The sequence below is a fragment of the Myotis nattereri genome, assembly GCF_964212035.1.
Source record: "Myotis nattereri genome assembly, chromosome: 5".
NCBI lineage: Eukaryota > Metazoa > Chordata > Mammalia > Chiroptera > Vespertilionidae > Myotis > Myotis nattereri.
Genome location: NC_138080.1, coordinates 99658003 through 99679211, shown reverse-complemented (window position 1 = coordinate 99679211; position 21209 = coordinate 99658003).

Below are 21209 nucleotides of genomic sequence, written 5' to 3'. Positions count from 1 at the left end.
ATAGACAAATAAAGGCATATCCCGTTTACTGCCTTTTAAAATGAAAGAAGATTTGACTTTTGGTGGTGAGCCCACAATGCAGTATATAATGTATCACAGAATTGTAAACTTGAAACCTATATAATTGTATTAACCAACTAGAGGCCTGGTGCACAAAAATTTATGCACTCAGGGGTGGGGGGTCCCTCAGTCCGGCCTGTGCCCTCTCATAATCTGGGACCCCTCAGGGGATGACCACTTGCTGGCTTAGGCCCACTCCCTGGGGGACTGGGCCTAAGATGGCAATCAGACATCCCTCTGGCAGCCTGAGAGCCCTCGGGGGATGTCCACTTGCCAGCAGGGAGCAGGCCTAAGCTGCAGTCAGACATCCTTAGCGCTGCTGAGGAGGCACGAGAGGCTCCCACCACCACCGCTGTACTGGCAGCCATCAGCCTGGCTTGTGGCTGAGCAGAGCTCCCCCATGTTGGAGCACACTGACCACCAGAGGGCAGCTTCTGCATTGAGTGTCTGCCCCCTGGTGGTCAGTGTGTGTCATAGTGACCAGTCATTCCCAGTCTTTCTGCTGTTAGGGTCAGTTTGCATATTACCCTTTTATTATATAGGATAGAGGCCTGGTGCATGGGTGGGGGCCGGCTGGTTTGCCCTGAAAGGTGTCCCGGATCAGGGTGGGGTCCCGCTGGGGTGCCTGGGCAGTCTGGGTGAAGGGCTGATGGGTGTTTTCAGGCTGGTCACACCCCCTTCAGGATGGGGGTCCCCCACTGGGGTGCTTGGCCAGCCTGGGTGAGGGGCTGATGGCTGTTTGCAGGCTGGTCAAGCCCTCCCCCCGCCAGTGGGGACACTCACCCCATGGAGGTTTGGCCAGCCTGGGTGAGGGGCTGATGGCTGTTCTCAGGCTGGTCCCACCCCCTTCAGGGTAGGGGTCCCCACTGGGTTGCCTGGCCAGTCTGAGTGAGGGGCTGAGGGCCGTTTTCAGGCTGGCCAAGCCCCCCGGCGATGGAAGCTCCCAGCCTCTCCTTTTTTTTCTTTTTTTTATTCTGGGATTTATTTACCTTCTATAGTTGAAATTTTGTTGCCTTGAGTGGAGCTCAGAGCTGGCTGCAGCAGGTGGGAACCTTGGCTTCCTCCATCACTGGAGAAAGCAAGCCTCCTGCTCGCTCCAGCTCCATGGCTGCCGGCCGCCAACTTGGTTGGGTTAATTTGCATATAGTCGCTGGGATTGGCTGGTGGGCGTGGCTCAAGGCATAGTGAAGGTATGGTCAATTTGCATGTTTGCCTTTTATTAGATTAGATGTCATCTCAATAGATTTGTACCAAATTTAAAATTGTATCAAAAGTTGTCTTAATCACAATAAAAATTTAACCATAGTAACAAATGGGAGTTTCATAAATGTGAGCAATGAATAAATTTAAGTACTGACAGCGCTTTGGAGAAGTGTTCCCTATAGAATCATTTAAAACTAAATTAACATAATAGCTTGGGATAACTGCCTGACTTCTCTTTACTCTTTACAGATATTCAAATGGTGGACTGGGTAGCCCTATAGCCAGGTCCACTGAGGTTCACATGTCCCCTCATGCTTGTTCATCCTTTGGGAAACTTTTAATAGATTTGCTGAGAATCAAGTAGAAATTGTCATCAGTTGAAACTAGCTTGTTAATGGTGAAGAGATTCAAGAGCATAAATAAAACAAATTGGCAAGTGTCATTCAAACTGAGGGAAGTGGAGTATTTGACTCTGCTGAAAAGCTAGGATAAATCTGTGCTCTATAAGAAAGTGCAAAATGAGCTATGCCTGTAACTACACCATTAGGCACATGGGCACTCTAGATGTAAAAAGAGTGAGGCAATATGGGAGGAAAAAAGCCATTAATTCCAGCTGAGGGTACAATGGAGACTTTATGGAACAGAAGGCATATGAGTAAGAATTTAAGTAAACTGATGTAGGCTGATGAAGAAAATGAAAAAGATGTAGAATAACTCATCACAAAGGATAACCTTTTTTTTTTCTTAAGCCTAAATTAAACATGCACAGGAATAAACATTTATGACAATTAGGGCTCCAGCCTCAAGCATTTTGGCTCACAATCTCTGTGCACTGGTTAATGAGCAAGGATTTCCATTCCTTTGCGTGAGTAAATACTAAGTGCAGAATTTATCACTCACTAAATCTTTTTTGCTTTCTTCTGCATTTCACCAGTGGTTGCATCAGTTATCATTTAACTGCTCTAAGTAATGTGTTCTCTTCCCTGTTGTATTAAGCTATTCCTATCAAGGCTAATGATTTTCTGATTTCCACATGCCAGTAATTTTTGACAGTAACAAATGATGCCTCTCTTTTGCCTGTTGCAAGTAGCTTAAATTATATTTTACATACCCATTTAAAGGATCATTAGTTAAATTAATATCCTTGCTATCCAGGAGCATCAAGCAGTTTGGATAGTCTAACTCAATACCGCTATACAGGGTGGTGCAAAAGTAGATGTACACTTGTAAGGATGAGAAACATGGACTTTATTCTTTTATTATTATTTATTGTATTATTTTCCATATGAAGACCTGCACACATACCTTTGCTCAGCCTTGTATTCTATAATATTTCAATATCTAAAAATATAGGTTTTAATCCCTATATGTAATTATATGTAACTTTGGCCTAAATACAACCTTGTATCTTCTGATTTGTTGATAACTTTATTTTTATGAATTCTATAAACTATAATAACATTTATAGAAACTTTGGAGAATGAGTACTATTACAATGAATAATAAACTTATTCAAGCTCTTTATTTTATTTTGTTTTATTTTTCAATTACAGTTTACATTTAATATTATTTTGTATTACTTTTTGTTCTACTTCTTAACTTCCAGGTTATTGTCCAAATATTTTCACAGAATATTTTGTTGTGCTTTTCATTATCATTCCCTTTCACAGAGAGTACTGTTTAAATAACTGTGATCTGGAATGGAATGAATTTTTTAAAATGTGAATGAAAGCACCATGATGTTTAAATTCCACATGTAAAGGCCCTCCCCTCTTTAGACTCTGAAAAATTTCAATATTTCTGGTTTGTCCTATAGTTGAATATACACAGTGCAAATAAGTATAATTTTTGTTCTTTTTTACTCATATACAGAATTCAGAGGTTATGGTTCACACTATAACTCTTACAATAAAAGTTCCTGCTTAATCCACAATGGAACCTCCATTAAAAAAAGTTTGAGTGGAACACAGACATGTGCATATAACATGGACACATAATTACAACATGTTTCTTTTTCCCCCCAAAGTATGGGAATAGCATTGGGGGTATTGGACCCCATTCCACTTCATGGACATGGGTATATATTTAATTTTCACTATGATAATTTATTAATTATTATAGGCTTTTAACAAGTGATCAAATGTTAATATTTTGTTTTATTTCTTATATGTCAAGTAGTAGTAATGATAATATTAATAGTAATAATAATTGGTAATAAGAAATAAATCTTAATAGTAATATGATTTTATTACACACCACTTCAAATAATAGAAAACTAACTAATGAATATGGAATTGATGATGGGGTTGAAAAAAAAGTTTTTCTCATCTAGAGCAGGGGTCCTCAAACTACGGCCCGCGGGCCACATGCAAATACAAATATTGTATTTGTTCCCATTTTGTTTTTTTACTTCAAAATAAGATATGTGCAGTGTGCATAGGAATTTGTTCATAGTTTTTTTTTAAACTATAGTCCGGCCCTCCAACAGTCTGAGGGACGGTGAACTGGCCCCCTGTTTAAAAAGTTTGAGGACCCCTGATCTAGAGCAATTAGTAATATGAGATTATTTCCATTTCACAAAATTAGATAGATTCAAAATCTCATACTTTTTACTGAATTGTTCCTAATATATATATTTTACATGTAGTAGATAAAACTAGAGACTATAATAATCAAGATAGCAAGCTTGGGTCTATGTGTAGTGAAATACCCAATTCATACCATTTTAGAGAGACCTTCTCTTTCCTATAGTTAAACTAGCTACATTTAAAATAGATTAAAAAACTTTTAACCAATCCAATTATTGTACCAAATACACTTAATATCTATTACCCAGACTCTCTCTCTCTCTCTCTCTCTCTCTCTCTCTCACACACACACACACACACACACACACACACAATCATGTTGGTTAATAGGCAGGTTTGTATATTTATATGATCACTATATGTTCAAAATGAATACTGACTTCTCAAAAAAAAATCCTAATTAAATGTCATAATCTAAAATGAAGAGACATCTATTATATTAGAAATACAGGGGTTAGATTGATTACAAAATTAATCTTCTGCCTCAGAAAGAATAACAGGTTGACATTTAAAAAGCTCGTTTTAAGAGAGAAAGAACAAATTGAAAAAAAAATCTCCATACAATTTCTGAAAGGATATAGTTTTCAATAAGCATGAATTACATTTTATTTTAGACAAGGTTTTTACTTCTGCGGTATTTTCTGTTATACTGAGTTATAACCCCCTGCCCATAGAGGCAGCTTTTGATTTGATTTTCATTGCCTTGGGCAAGCATGATTGAGGACCCATAAGACTGTAGAAGATGTTGATTGATTCTTTTGATCCTAGGAGATAATAGAAAGTGTTTAAATTGGTTGTGTTAAAAAATCTGAGGATGAATTGGGACTTTAGGCAAATTGCACAGAAGATTTTTAATCTTCGATTTGTTCAAATTTGTAACATCGGAAACAGAAAAGATTTGTATCTCCTTCTGTCAAATTCCTTTCTATTTCACATCAATCACTTTTTTTCTCTTCACCTTTTCAGTTCCTCTGTGATTCCTTTATTCCTGGAATTAGAGGCCTTTGGGTCTTATTTAAATTTAAAAAGATATCAAAGTCATACATAAAGTGAAATTTAAACCACAGTTAGATTAGAGATCAGGCCAAAGAGAACTTAAAAAAAAAGTCAGTAGCACAATGAAAAGTGAATCTATGTGTTTCTCTTCAGATTCAAAAGTGCTAATCATTATGTGTCTACTGTGGGCAATATGACAGACCAAACAGTTCTCAACAGAGCTCTTATGATGCACTGCTATACTAGCAGAGTTCTAAGTTGAAGGCTGAGAGGTGTGGCAAATAATTTATTACTATTTTTAGAAGTTTGCAAATTCATTTTTATCATGCAAACTAGAGCAGATGCATGGTTGTACTGACAACAAACAAATAAACACCTCATTCACATATTAATTATAGAGACAGAAAAGGGGCTCACCGAGGACTAAGGTACTTCATTGGATTCTGAAACCCAGAGATTATTTTATCTCTAGCTGCCTGAGGGAGAAACCATTACTCAAAAGTGTAAGAGTTGGGTACTTAGAAATCACAGCTGGGTTTTGAGTTACTTTTGCTTTTACTTCCCTGTATCAGTTCCAGGATTGTATTACACCCAGGAGTATTTCAGTGATGGAAAACCTATTGGTATTGAGGGAAGATGGGTTCTGAGCTGGTTTTTATAGCATTTTCCATGAGACTGAGAAATTGTGCATTGATTGGATCAGAGGAAGGAGAGAACGTAAAGGGGCTGGTGGGCATTACTGGAAATATTGGGGGACACCAAACACATGGGGACAACTAGAAGGGTGTTTCATGCACCATAAGAGCATAAAGTCTCTATCATTTATTCTGCATGTTGTAGAGAACTTAAAAACCACTATTTTATATTTAGGAAATAAGAAAGGTTTTAGATGAACTTGAGAAAAAAACGCAAGGCTCTCAGAGCCTTAGGTTAACTTATAAAATAAAGAGAAGACTTTTGAAAAGTATATAATCTTATTATGATGTATAGTTAATACTTTATTATTCTTGAATGTAATAATTTATAAAAATGCCCAATATCTATAGATGCTGTCTGTGTGGATACACATGTGTTTATATGCTTGCATTAAACTGAGTTGAATTAGAAATTTTCCTGAGTATATACACCAACATTAACTCATTTAAAATTTCCAATAATTCCATAAGATATAGAGTATTAATACCATTGTAATAAACCCAGTCATTTATAACTGGAAAGGAGAAAGGGAGGAACCTAGCAAGGCCCACTTGATCAAAGTCCTTTGTGCCCCATTGTTAAATATGTTAAAAAAGAAACATCTGTTTCACAGAGGTCTGCTTTTCATCTGCATGACAATTGAGTTCCTCCCCTTAGAAGTCCCAAACAACTAGTGTCCCCTCCCCCACTTTCTTCTTAGTAGAACTGGACCTATAAACCTCAACTGCCTGATTTGTCCTTGGGCCCCATATTGTAATGGAACACCCCTACCCAGTCTATATATATATATAAAACAACTTGGCTGCTTTACTCCTGTTCATCTATCTCATGTCAATTTAATTCTTAGGCCAGTCAGAGGACTGAGAGGTAAATGAGGGAAATCCCCTCTCCCAACAGCACCATGTCCCAGCAATTCTAAACACTTGTCCTGGTGGGGTAGACTATTTCTATTGCCCCCACTTGCCGTGATGTAGCAGTGATAGCATATTGCTGATTTTTTTTTAAATATTTTATTGATTTTTCACAGAGAAGAAGGGAGAGGGACAGAGAGCTAGAAACACCAATGAGAGAGATTGATCAGCTGCCTCCTGCCCGCCCCCTACTGGGATGTGCCCCCAACCAAGGTACATGCCCTTGACCGGAATCGAACCTGGGACCCTTCAGTCCGCAGGCCAACGCTCTATCCACTGAGCCAAACCGGTTCGGCGATATTGCTGATTTTTATTACAAATATTTGTTTCACAAATTTTTTTTCTGTACCTTTAACTTTATTTTTATTTACATAAACACAGATGATGATTATATAATGGTAAGATTTTTATCAGCTACATTAAATTCTTTCATTCATAATGACAAAACCATTGCTGTATTGGAGTTTAAAAATGTAATTAAATGGGGTACATTTCCTAAATGTAACAACAACCTGACATTAAAATTTCTAAAGTCATCAACCTGGAACAATTTCAAAGAGTTGAAATTCCATTCAGCTCCTTCTCAGTAAGCATAAGCAAGAAATTCAGTGTTTGTCTCATGCAATATTGTAATTTAGAAGATATTTGGTCTTCAACCACAATCCCTTACTCACAGCTCCCAAAGCTCTTGGAGTGTCCTAAGTATTGAGCGTTATAAATGTGTCTGGTCTTTTTTATGTCAATCACGGTGACTTATAGACTTCACCCAAGGTAGGGACTGGTTGCCAGGAGGACCAACCATATACTTAGAGGTTTAGAATTTTCACCTAGACCTCCAGGGAGGGGAGAGGGGCTGGAGGGTGAATCAGTCAGAGAGGGCCAATGATGTGCTCAATCATGTCTGCATAATGAGGCCTCCATTGGCCCCTCTATGAAGATCTTCCATGTTGCTGAATGGGATGCTTCCAATGTGCTACCAGTTGGGCCCCAAGCTCTATGAGGACAGAAGCACCTTTGTTTGGGTGCTTGATCTGTGGATTTGTTCTTCTGGCAGTTAATTCACATCCTTAAAATCCTCTGTGATAAGTTGGTATCCTAGTGAACAAACAGGTTTTTGGGTTTTCCTGAGTTGTGTGAGAGACTAGCAAATTAATTGAACCCAAACAAGGGTTTGTGAGAACCTCCAATCTATATAGTCAGTTGGTCAGAAGCACAGGTAAGAGCTTGGGCTTATGGCTGGTGTCTGGAGTGTATGAGAGAGAGAGGGAGAGAGGGAGAGAGGGAGAGAGGGAGAGAGGGAGAGAGGGAGAGAGGGAGAGAGAGAGAGAGAGAGAGAGAGAGAGAGAGAGAGAGAGAGAGAGAGAGAGAAGAGAGAGAAGAGAGAGAAGAGAGAGAAGAGAGAGAAGAGAGAGAAGAGAGAGAAGAGAGAGAAGAGAGAGAAGAGAGAGAAGAGAGAGAAGAGAGAGAAGAGAGAGAAGAGAGAGAAGAGAGAGAAGAGAGAGAAGAGAGAGAAGAGAGAGAAGAGAGAGAAGAGAGAGAAGAGAGAAGAGAGAGGAGAGAAAAGAGAGAAGAGAGAAGAGAGAGAGAGAGAGAGAGAGAGAGAGAGAGAGGTGGGGGCAGTCTTATAGGACTCAATCCTTAAGCTGAGGAATCTGATGCTATCTCTGGGTACATATTACCAAAATTAAGTTAAATTCTTAGACACCTACTGGTGTTTTAGAATTGTTTGTTGGTATGTGGAGAACCCCCTCCATATTGGAATAAGGTCTGGGAACCTCATTCAACTTGTCACATATTCCTTGTACAACCTTCAAAGTTTTTTCCTTACTTTAATGTGTACAATATCTGTGACTTGCAATGTCTACCCTTTCAAAATGTATTCCTTAAGAAAAAGAGACTACTGGAGAATGAAACTCACAGTAGAATTCCATAGGTTTAAGGAATAAAATAAGGATATTCTTTCTCATAAATGTTGGGAGAAAGAGTAGTAAACTTAAGTTTCCCTGAAAGTATATATTTTTACAACTTTATAAAAATAAATGCTTATTAAAATTCTCTCTCTCTCTCTCTCTCTCTCTCTCTCTCTCTATATATATATATATATATATATATATACACATGTATATATATCAGAAATTAAATACTTGTTGCAGATTTTACTATATGGCCCTAAAATATACATATGCAGGAAAATGTAATGTCAATCTGGAATTACAGTTATCATGGCATATATTACAGCATTTTTCATGATATTTGGGCAAGAATTGGGGGATTAAATATCTGTAAACTTATATTTGAAATACATGGATAAACTCCACAAATTGTCAGTGTAACTCTAATCCATGAAACTCAGAGTAGAATACTATATATACCATAGGAATAAAATAATTTCCTGAATAGTTCAAACTTAAATATCGCCAAGTTATTGTCTGTAAATCCCTGCATGATTTACTTCATTTTCCTCTGTGAATTGGTATGTAAATATTCAGTTTAAAGGAACAAAGAGGTAAACATAATAAGTACTATCATACTCTTCTTCAACACCTATATGATGCTTCGGTTTTATGCTGGGCTTATATCACTAACCCTCAAATATAATTCCCTGCTGTGCCAAGGCATGCTTACTTAAATGTCTCCTTTTAACTATGCTTTATTTGAAGGTTGGGCTCATTTTGTGAAACCCACATCAATAGGAGAGTTTAGAAATATATATATTTATAACTAATATAAATCCCAAATTATTATTCGAGAGTAAATTTTATTTTGTATTATTTACTATTTTAGAGCATAAAATATCACTTTTGGGACTTTAAAAGGCAATATTATTAAATCAACAGGCTATTTTTAAGTTGGTTTAATTTAAAATGTAATTCTACAGACTATATAACGCAGCTCAACTGTTCTGCCTGGACATTTCAACACTAGGTAGGAAATACATCCATTTCATTTTCAAAATGATTTATTCTGTTTAGAAACTGGAAGCTTTTTCTTTTAACACTTTCTATGTGGGTAATTATTGTAATTATGTTAATAATGCAACAATGTAGTGAACCTATTGTTAACCTTCTCATAACAATAGTTATTTGATTCTTTTGGAAAATAAACAAACACAAATGGGGACTCTCACCATACACCACAAGGTTAGGTAAGAGCTGTGTTTTCTGTTACATGCAGGAAAGAACCAAGCATTTCATAAACATTTAAAATATATCAGTGTTTAAGCCTTTCTTACTTCATTTCAAGATATTTCTGGGCCCAGAGAGGAAAAGAAGGTGGTTGCAAGCAGAAAGATTGGGAAAAAGAGAAAAGAAGGGACTCATGAAGTGGTTATGTGTGTGTGTGTGTGTGTGTGTGTGTGTGTGTGTGTGTGTATGTGCTAGAGCAGACAAGGTGGGTAATCTAATCTAATAAAAGAGAAACATGCAAATTGACCATACATCCGCTATGCCCACCAGCCATGCCTACCAGTCAATCAGGAGCAAATATGCAAATTAACCCAACTAAGATGGTGGTGGCCACAGAGCTGGAGCGAGCAGGAGGCTTAGGTTGCCCACGGCAATGGAGGAAGCCAAGCTTCCCGCCTGCCCTGCTGGCTCTGAGCTCCGCTCAAGGCTACAAAGTTTCAATTATAGAAGATAAATAAATCCCAGATACCTGCTTCCAGCCCGTGGGCGTGGCCAGCATGAAAACGGCCATCATCCCCTCACTCAAGCTGGCCAGGCACCCCAGTAGGGCCCCCCACCCTCAAGGGGCTGTGGAGAGCCTGAAAACAGCCATCAGCCCCTCACCCAGGCTGCCAGGCACCCCAGCGGGACCCCCACCCTGATCCAGGACACCCTTCAGGGCAAACCAGCTGGCCCCCACCCATGCACCAGGCCTCTATCCTATATAATAAAAGGGTAATATGCAAACTGACCCTAACAGCAGAAAGACTGGGAATGACTGGTCACTATGACACACACTGACACACCAGGGGGCAGATGCTCAATGCAGGAACTGCCCCTTGGTGGTCAGTGCGCTCCCACAGGGGGAGCTCTGCTCAGCCACAAGCCCGGCTGCCAGCTGCCAGCACAGTGGTAGTAGCAGGAGCCTCTCCCGCCTCCTCAGCAGCGCTAAGGATGTCCGACTGCAACTTAGGCCTGCTCCCCGCTGGCAAGTGGACATGTCCCAAGGGCTCCTGGGCTACCAGAGGGATGTCTGACTGCCAACTTAGGCTTGATCCCCCGGGGAGCGGGTTTAAGCCAGCAGGTAGACATCCCTCAGACTGCGATAGGACACAGGCCAGGATAATGGACCCCCCCGAGTGCATAAATTTTTGTGCACCGGGCCTCTAGTTATTATATACAAAACAACTTCATATATTTTGATTTAAAAAAGGAAAACCAAGAATTAAATAAAAATCCAGGAATAGCTTTGGATGTTTTGGCTCAGCGGATAGAGTATCGCCCTGCGGACTGAGGGGTCCCAGGTTCGATTCTGGTCAGGGGTGTGTTGTACCTTGGTTGTGGGCACATACCCAGTTGGGAATGTGCAGGAGGCAGCTGATCAATGTTTCTTTCTCATTGATGTTTCTAGCTCTCTATCCCTCTCCCTTCCTCTCTGTAAAAAATCAATTAAAAAAAATCCAGGAATAAGCCAAATAATACTACAGATTATAATCACTCCTAGATACCACAATTATTCGTAGTGTGTCAGTGATGGTTCTGCACATGGAGCTATGACACAGATGAAAGTCTGTGAGATACTTTATTTCAACAATACCTGGTGCTTCCTCTCCCTCACTCTGCTCTATTTTTTCTGTATTTTTTCATAGCCCTCAAAACCCTGTAAATTCCACTTAAAAAGGTTTGCTTTTGGGCTCTCTTTGCTAACATGAAAGCTCCACTAGCACAGAAGTCTTTGTTTCCTGCGACATCTGAAGCATCTAACACTGCTTCTGGTACATAGCAGGTGCTCAACAAACATTTTCAGAATGAGCGGATAATTAAAAAAGTGCATAAAGGGAATGGACTGTATACTCACTACCCAGCTTCATACTGTATTATAAATTGAGCAATTTAAAGTAAATAAATCCTGCAGCACTCTGAAAAGCCGGGTAGGTAATAAACAAGTGGACATATAACTAAAAATAGCTCACTTTATTAAGTGGTATTTATAGTGATGGCAGTCATAAAATGTTCACTTATTGGGGAATATCAAGTAAATTTAATTTAGTTCTAGTTCAAATGTTTCTCACTCTATCATTTTGTTTCCAATAACTTAAATATCAATAAATGCATTTCCTTATGGGTATTATTACTAACATTTAAATTTTTCTGACCTCGAAAACAGCAGGAATTGATTAACATTTAACGACTTGCAAATATGAAAAAATGCAAAAATTAATTATTGCACCTCATAACTCAGTACTTATGGCTCCATTTCAATGCGTCATGTAAGGCTTTAGTTTTCAGATAATCTATTTTAAATCTGTGCTCTTACACAAGGGGTGGCAAATTAGAAGAAAGTGCACAAATAACACAATTTAATCCCATTCAAAGTCCCAGTAACCCTTAGAGTTGTATGCAAATTAAAAAAACCACAAAAATAAACTGTATAATTTCTATTCCTAATTAAGACAACAAAAGGCAAGGGAACCTCATTTAAATGGCATTTTTGCACATTTTTTATCATCTACTTTATATTGTGACTGAAAGGGGGAACTGTGAGTTTGAGAATGAAAGCAGCATAATGCAAACTTTGAGAATATGGAGTTAGAGATGCTACTACCAAAAGGATTCTCCTAGAAATAAAAATCTATGAAAAAGCCTAAATAAAATAAATTAATTTCCTGAATAGGCAGCCAGACTGATTGCACTTGATAGAAAATTCTAAACTGTTCAGTTTCAATAGAAGAAAAAGAGAAATTTCCAAATACTCTGTTACATAAAAAGAACCAGACCCAGATGCTTTTCCAGGGTAATTCTATAAAACAAATGAGTATCAGGTAATGAATGGCTGCTGACCCAATTCCAAAGCTCTGAAGAGTGAGTATTCCAAATATTTCATATGAAGTTAAATAACACATTGGTGTCAAACATTCAAAGATAATACAAGGAGAAAGCCCTGTAGACAAATCTCTTATGAATACTAAAGCAAAGAATTACATACCATTTTAGGAAATAAAGTCCAATGAAGTGGACTTTATTGTGATTCACTTAAGTTTTTGCTAAATAGTTTAACATTAGGAAATATAGTAATACAATTTGGTAAATTAATAAATAAAAGGAAGAACATCTGATTTGCTACATAGAATACAAAGAAAACTATTTGACTAGGTTCTTTCATGATTGAAACATTCAATAAAAGAGGACTAGATGGAGACCTCACTAACACAATAAAATATGTTTGTCTCAGCTCCAAACAATTATTTCATTTATTGGAAAATTTTAAAGGCATCCTAATAAAGGCATGTCCAACGATTGGGCAACCACTAATTTTACCACTATATAACATTATTATGGAAGGATTAGCCCAAGTATGTATTTACAGATGATCTGGATTGTATACCTGGAAAACTTTAACATGACCCTAATAACAACGCCACTTGTTTTTCCCAGAACTTAAAAAGTTGTTTATATTACTTAAAAAGCGTGTTTGTTTGGTAGGGGGTAATCATATCAAATAGTCAAACATATTTACTTTAAAGTCTCTATATTAAATAGTTGTAAGATTGTTACATTAATAGATAACAGTCCAATAGAATAAAATAGGAAATCCAGGTATAGACCCAAGGCATATGGAAATTTGGTTTATCATTTTGGCAGACATCAAAACAATGGAGACATTATACCATTGAAAGTGGATACAATATTATTTGTCCTATGGAAACATTTTTTCTGGTTAATGTTCTTTATAGGTCACCCGTCTTCCTTCTTTTCTTACTGTCTACCTCCCTCCCTTCCTCCCTCCTAATTTCCTTCTCCTCCCTCCCTTCTTCCTTCCCTTCCTCCCTCCCTTCCTCCCTCCCTTATTATAAATTTCTCTCTTTCTTTCACTACATCTGTATAGTATTTATGTATTTCTTTTTGATTATCATCTTTTACATGTGATGAATGAGCTATGTTCATGTTCCCATCAAGTAGAAATTTTTCTTATTGCTGTTGATGAGTGCAAGATCTCTTCTCACCTGTCTGTTCAGTTTCTTTCCTAACATCAATCATTAATAAGACTTCTCTCACAAATAGGCATTACCTTTGTGATATCTGGCTAAGCGCCCTGAATCCTGTGCTTGGAACCAAAGACAGACATGTCAAATTCCCAATCATCAACCTGAGAACTCCACGGCCATCATTGCAAATAAGCAATAATTGGCACTGTACCACAGGGTCTGCCAGGATTTAAATTTGTATCAGTGTGGCTTTCTGTGAGAACTGCAGTCAAGAGTGTTCTTTTGTATAACACAATAAAACATGGTCATCATTGCAGATACCATTGTTGTTGGAAGGCATGACTTGTTTTTGTGTGTACATGTGCTTTTAGATATCTCTTAATTTTTTTAAAGATGATTTCTTTTCTTGCTTTTGTGTTGTTTCCAGAAAGTGAAGGGGAGAATGCTGCTTACATATTAAAAATAGGACTTCCTATTCCATAGTTTAAAAACAAATACATATAAATGTCCCTTCTATTAATGTTAACCTCAAATGAAACTCTTCTCAAGTTTGAGCCTCATAAGACGAGGCTTGGTTATTTTCAAATGCGGCAATGAAGTTGTCCAGAAGGACTAAAAAAGCCTGAAAATAAAGACCCACTGCAAAACCCAGTATTAATAACCTTAAAAATGTACACCAGAACCCTGCACTAGTTTCACAGGTGGGAAAATGGGAAGTGTGTTTACACTATTTGCCATAAGCCAATTTTATCTGCATCAAGCCATATGGTTTGGGAAACTGGGAGTGTCATGAGAATTCAGAGTGAAATTTAACACCACTATATGGAAACAGAGTAAATTACAGATTTATAAGCCAGTCTAAGACACAGCAAAAAGATCTCTCCACTTAAAAATGTATATATTTCTATACTGCTATTTTAAAACTCTAAAACTTTATATGCACAGTTATGGTCATTTTCTGATATTTGCTCCATTGCTACACTGATCTACAGAAATTTTTGTTGTAAGGTATAGATATTATTGGCAACTTATAATGTAAGAAATTAGAAGCACTTAATGTAAAATATAGTTAATAATTTTTAAGTATTAATTATACTTTTTGAAATAATTTTTGAGATTCAAAATCATTGCTCAATTATTCTTATAAAAATAAACATTGCAGGGAAATCACTCACAGAAAAGTAATGAGGAACTCTGATAAAAAACTACATATCAACTAATGCAGCTAGGCAAAAAGGTTTATTTAATGCCTTTTAGAGTGTATTAACTTATATGTACTCTAAAATATCAAAGCCAATTTCACTTTGAACATTATTTTAAAATCTGAAGTTTGAATTGGATGTATACTTTAGGTTTTTAATTTTATTTAAGGTTTTATAGATTATAGCTCAAGTAAAGTAGTTAGATGAACAAATTCATTAAGATAATATGAGTACATTGATATAAAATTATCAATTCAAAAATATCTAAAATCTTACAAATATTTTTAATAACCAAGAAAAAAGGAACTACATATTCCTTCTGAAAAAATATATGTATTTTTAAAAACTTGACCCTCATCAGTGTAAAATTCCTTAAGTTGATAGCAACACTTAGAGAAGAAAAGTCAAATTTACACAAAATTGATTAGTCTGTAAACAATCACTCCTGTAATTAGGATAGGTCAGGACAAGTGTCTTTATAAATAATTTATCAGAAAGTACTCTATAAAAACCTAGGGAAATGTCAAGCCAGATGCAGTCTTTCTAAACCATTCCTGTATAAATCAATTAAGGTGCTTTATTTTGACACCTAGTGTCAGTATTTACCAAATGCAGACAGACAAGTCCATCCCTGCAGCATGCATTTGCAAATAACTTCACTCATTAATGTTTAATTAAGACAGAGGAAAACTGTCCTTGATATTTTGCTGCAATTAGTGCTCTCTATACCCCACTGACTTCTCGTGATGAATTACTTTTCAAATGAAAAGTGAAGTCATTAAAACTGGAGACACTCCATCTACTATGCATTGCCCATACCACACACGTTTACCTCAGTTGCAGTCTCCTCCCTGGCACAGGCTTTGGTTGGGACCCGTGCAGAAGGCAACCAGTTGATAGGTTGCTCTCACATCGGTATTTCTCTCTGACTTTCCCTCTCTCTTCCACTCTCTGAAAATCAATGAAAAAATATCCTCAGGTGAGGATTAAAAAATAATAATCTACATAATATGCAAGCTTAATTTGAATATAGGTTAGTTCTATAAAATCATAAAACTAGTGAGAAAGGAGGCATTACCTTTGTTCAGAATTGTAGGGGGTGGGGGGGAATCCATGATGTTACTCCATGGGTAAAAGTTATAAATAAGTATATTTTAATAATCTGTTCTCAAGGACATGCTGATATGTTCAGAATAAGGCCGTGGGCCAGGAATCAGCAGTGGTAGGGATATGGCATGGCAAGCAGAGCTGAATTACCTGATGAGACCAGAGGCACCGCCCTCTATGGCAAAGTGAAGTTAAGGAGTAAAGAGGAAGCAACCTGGCAGGATTAGAGACTAGGTTATGTTGAGGTTAACAAAGGCTTGGTTTCTTGGGTATATGAAAAATGCATAAGAATATTTCCTATATTGGGTGTTGTATAATCTTTAATAAAATATATTTCCTTTATGTGAAAAAGAAAAATCTTACTATAATGGATCTCAACAATACAATAAGCAATCTCAACATTTGAGCATGTAATGAGGGAGTGTCAAAAGTCTGGCATTGTGTTTTATTCTCACAAACGCATTAGTCTATTTGGAAATAGTTTTCTCTACGCTCCTTCATCTCCCACATTTCTCTTGCTCATCGAGAGGGAATAAAACACTTAATTCGGACAATGGTTATACTCAGAATTTAAACTCCAACATGATCTCAAATGACCAAGATACACTAAACCTATGAAAGTTCAGAAATACACACTGAGGCAACATGAACAGACCCTTGATTCTGGCCTCACTACTGGATGCTGCTTATGATAATTCAAAGACTTGGAACTATGCAGCAAGTTTACTGATGGGGGATTCTCATCAGAGCCCCTGCTGTGAGTTCTGACAGATGTTCCACACATGGCTACACCTATTCCCACTCATGTGTGTAAAAAGTGTCTAGTCCTGAGCCACTGAGAAATTGCCTAGTGATGTTTTAATTTCATTGTCTACCTCAAACCAAAAAAGTAAAGCCTGATAGAAATGCTGCCCTCATAATTTCTACTGCTTTCTTCAGTGCAAAGAACTGGGTTATTTGAAGGTATATAATTTTGACATTTACATATTGAAATGTTGAGGTTGTTCATTGGATTATTGAAATCCATTATAGATAAGATTATTTCCTTTCTACATAAAGGTACTAAACATTCATATATTTTATTATAATTTGGATAACAACCAATTTGAGAAATATTCACATGCATTTCCCATATATCTGAGAAACTAAAATATATTATTAAAGGGAGGATGCCAGCATCTTAAAACAAGCAACATTTTAACAGATATCCAGAAATCTTGGGACAGTGTCTCAGCTGAATTCAGGACACAGAATTGTATAATTGTGTCAGGCAATCCCTCTTTTCAAACTTAGAGAAAACAGTAAAATATTAGGTATGTAGCATCTTTCATTATTCAATTAATTGTTGACAAAGTAATGGTATGCTTAATTAAAAAAACTGACATTAAATTTAAGAGATTCAAATTTGAATCTGAGCTATTTATCTTATTAGCTAGATATTTCATGCTTCTGAATTATTAGAATAATGATACCTAGCTTTCAGATATTTTGTGAAAACTAATTAACATCATGTATATAAACCACTTAACATAGTGAGTGGTACTCAAAAATATATAGTCAAAGTATAGTATATAGGGTGACCCCCCCAAAAAATGTATACACACTTTAACAGCTGATAACTCACTTAATTTTCACTTCTTTTCAGGCTTAACTGATTTGAAATAATGGGTGAAGCCAGACTAAGCTTTGGGCAAAGAAAATTTATCCTAAAGTGCCACTTGAATTTTTTTATGAAGATACATAAAAGCTAAAGTTTATGATGCACAACTGGCAACAGTCAACAAATTGGGGCACACAAACACCGAATGAAATTCTTTTTTTTAATAAAGATTCCTGATGTTTGCAATACCATTGCTTCGAGTTATCAGCAGTGCCTGGACCAGAATGGTCATCAGTTTGAAAACCACCATTGACAAAAAAATGTATTCATTTCTGTAAATTCTTTTAAATTTTGAAAAGGAAACTGTATGTTAATAAACACTGACTTTATGATCATTCAAAGAGCATATACATATTTTGGGACACTGTATACTCAAGGAATAATCTGCACTAATAAAAGAGAAACATGCAAATTGACCACCTCTCCACTATGCCCACCAGCCAATCAGAGCGATATGCAAATTAACCCAGCAAAGATGGTGGTTAATTTGCATACACACGTGTAGAGCAAAGCCTGAAGAAAGATTAGAAGGAAGCCAAGCACTGCAGAAGGGAGCGAAGCGGCGGAGAAGGGAATGGAGCCGAGGCAGCGGAGATGGGAGCGGGCTTCGCTCCCTTCTCTGCTTCGCTCCGGCCTCAGGAAGCCCTACTCTTTCAGGAATAGGCCTGAGGAAGCCCTATTCTAGCAGGAATCTTCCTGCCACAGGCATCTAGTATTATATAATACTAGAGGCCCAGTGCACAAAAATTTGTTCACTCGGGGTGGGGAGGGTCCCTCAGCCAGGCCTGTGCCCTTTGCAGTCTGGGACCCCTCAGGGGATGACCACCTGCTGGTTTAGACCTGCTCCCCGGTGGATTGGGCCTGTGATGGCAATCAAACATCCCTCTGGCAGCCGGCAGCCCTCTGGGGATGGCCACTTGCCAGCAGGGAGCAGACCTAAGCTTCAGTCAGACATCCTTAGTGCTGCTGAGGAGGCACGAGAGGCCCCCAGCACCACCGCTGTACTGGCAGCCATCAGCCTGGCTTGTGGCTGAGCAGAGCTCCCCCATGTGGGAGTGCACTGACGACCAGAGGGCAGCTCCTGCATTGAGCATCTGCCCCCTGGTGGTCAGTGTGTGTCATAGTGACCAGTCATTCCCAGTCTTTCTGCCGTTAGGGTCATTTTGCATATTACCCTTTTACTATATAGGATAGAGGCCTGGTGCACGGGTGGGGGCCGGCTGGTTTGCCCTGAGGGTATCCCAGATCAGGGTGGGGATCCCGCTTGGGTGCCTGGCCAGTCTGGGTGAGGGGCTGAGGGCCATTTTCAAGCTGTCCAGCGACTGAAGCTCCAAGCCTCTCCTTTTTTTCTTTTTTCTTTTTTTTTAAATTCTGGGATTTATTTACCTTCTATAATTGAAACTTGTTGCCGTCACTGGAGCTGGCTCTAGCTCTGAGGCCACGGCCAGCTGAAAGCAGGTATCTGGGGTTTGTTTAGCTTCTATAATTGAAACTTTGTAGCTTTCGGAGCTCAGAGCCATACCGCAGCAGGTGGGGAACCTTGGCTTCCTCCATCACTGGAGCAAGCAAGCCTCCTGCTTGCTTCAGCTGCGTGGCTGCTGGCTGCCATCTTTGTTGGCAGTTAATTTGCATATCGCCCTGATTAGCCAATGGGAAGCGTAGCGAAGGTAGTCAATTACCCTTTTTGTCTTTTATCAGATAGGATGTATTGTGCATAAATAATTTGCATAAATTATATAAACCCATAACATTTTTAATTTGCCCATTTAAATATTTTAAATATATGCAGGTTTATGTGCATGTCTGTATGGTATGTATATGTATAAATTGTTTTAAAATTAGTTCCTTTACTGAAAATCAAATGCTTGTTCAAAATTATTTAAAATGCAGTAATATTCATATATATACACTAGAGGCCCAGTGCATGAATTCATGCATGGGAGGGGTCTGGCTGGCCTGCCCCAATGGTGGCCCATCGGACCAGGCCAGCGGGGGGAAGGGGCCACGGGTGGTTGGCCAGCAGGCCGTGCCCCTGCTCGGGATGTTGGGGGCCAATCGGTTGCTGGGCCGACCAGAGGTGAGGGGCTGATTGGGGCCCGGATCAGGATGGTTGGCTGCTGCAGTGCGCATCATCGCTACCTGTCATTCTGGTCATTCTACCGTTCTGTCACTGGGCTTTTATATATTTAGATATACATACACATGTATATCTATATCTATATCTATATCTATATCTATATCTATATCTATATCTATCTATCTATATTTCTATGGTTACAAAGTTACAGAATGAATTGTGTGTTATCAAAATCTTAAAAATTCTGAGTTTTATGATTTTGCTCTAAGATAAACCATAATATATACTTCTGAAAATTAAATCCATGAAGCCAATAATTAATCTAGCTTTGGAAAAGATAGAAGAGAATCAATAGAAAGTAAAATACAAGGTTGAACCTTGTTTTGGAAGATATCTGGAGAGTTTGTCATATACCTGGTAGTTCAGAGTTATCTACAAATCTAGCAACAATATACACTTTGGATTTTGTAGTCACAATAATAATTTATATAGAGCCTTAATACTGACACTTCATTTTATACATTACATTATTTTAAATCACAGCAACACTGAAGGTTAACCAACATTATTGAGATTGAGAGAGATACCGTCTTGCATCAATGTAGAAGGAAAGTATAAGAAGAGAAGTTTAAGCCCAAACTCCATTCCAAATATGATTCCCAATGTATTTTTTTGGTTCTTATTTTTCCCTCACCATAGCCTACTACCTTTTGGTTGTCTAGATTTCTTCTTACTTAAGTATACATTAATGGTAAATATTCTGGCAATACTTGCAAACAAGTTCAAAGTCAATCATGTGCCAATTCATGATTTTCTTTTATCAGAGATACATATTTGAGAATTTTATCCGCTATAAAGTATACATTAATGGTAAATATTCTGGCAACACTTGCAAACAAGTTCAAAGTCAATCATGTGCCAATTCAAGATTTTCTTTTATCAAAGATACATATTTGAGAATTTTATCCTCTATATTTTTCAAATTATTTTTAAGAACAAACTTCCTTTCTTTAAAAGCAGAACTGTGAGGTTTTATTCTTACATCTATAATATTATGGAATAGCTGCCCTTCCTGGATTTATGTGGTAGAATTATTATCCATTACACACCAACTGGAAGTCCCGGCCCCTATTTCACTAGGATCAAGGGGTAAGGTGTTGTCGTGTGAGCGGCAACGCCATTCTTGATCAATACCTGCAATTAGGACAATCTGCACTGGCACCTTCTGATTTATGTGCATTAATTGGTGATTTTATCTGCAGGATTGCTTTCAACTTTTAGTTGATCCTTTCATTAAAATTGTTAGTTACCCTTTCATTTTAGAGAGTAAACAATGGATTCATATAAGTCGTAGGACAGACAATCAGGTAAATCCAATCAATTCTCCAGAGGTTGAAACTCCTAAGGAAGAACATGATTTAACTCACTCTTTAAGGCTGCATGGAAATACATTATGCAAATAGATGTCAGGGAGATTAATAGATTGTCCTCACACTTAACATTCTGCTTATTATTAAAAAGGACTCGAAGTAAAAATCTAACATGGGATATCCAGTTAT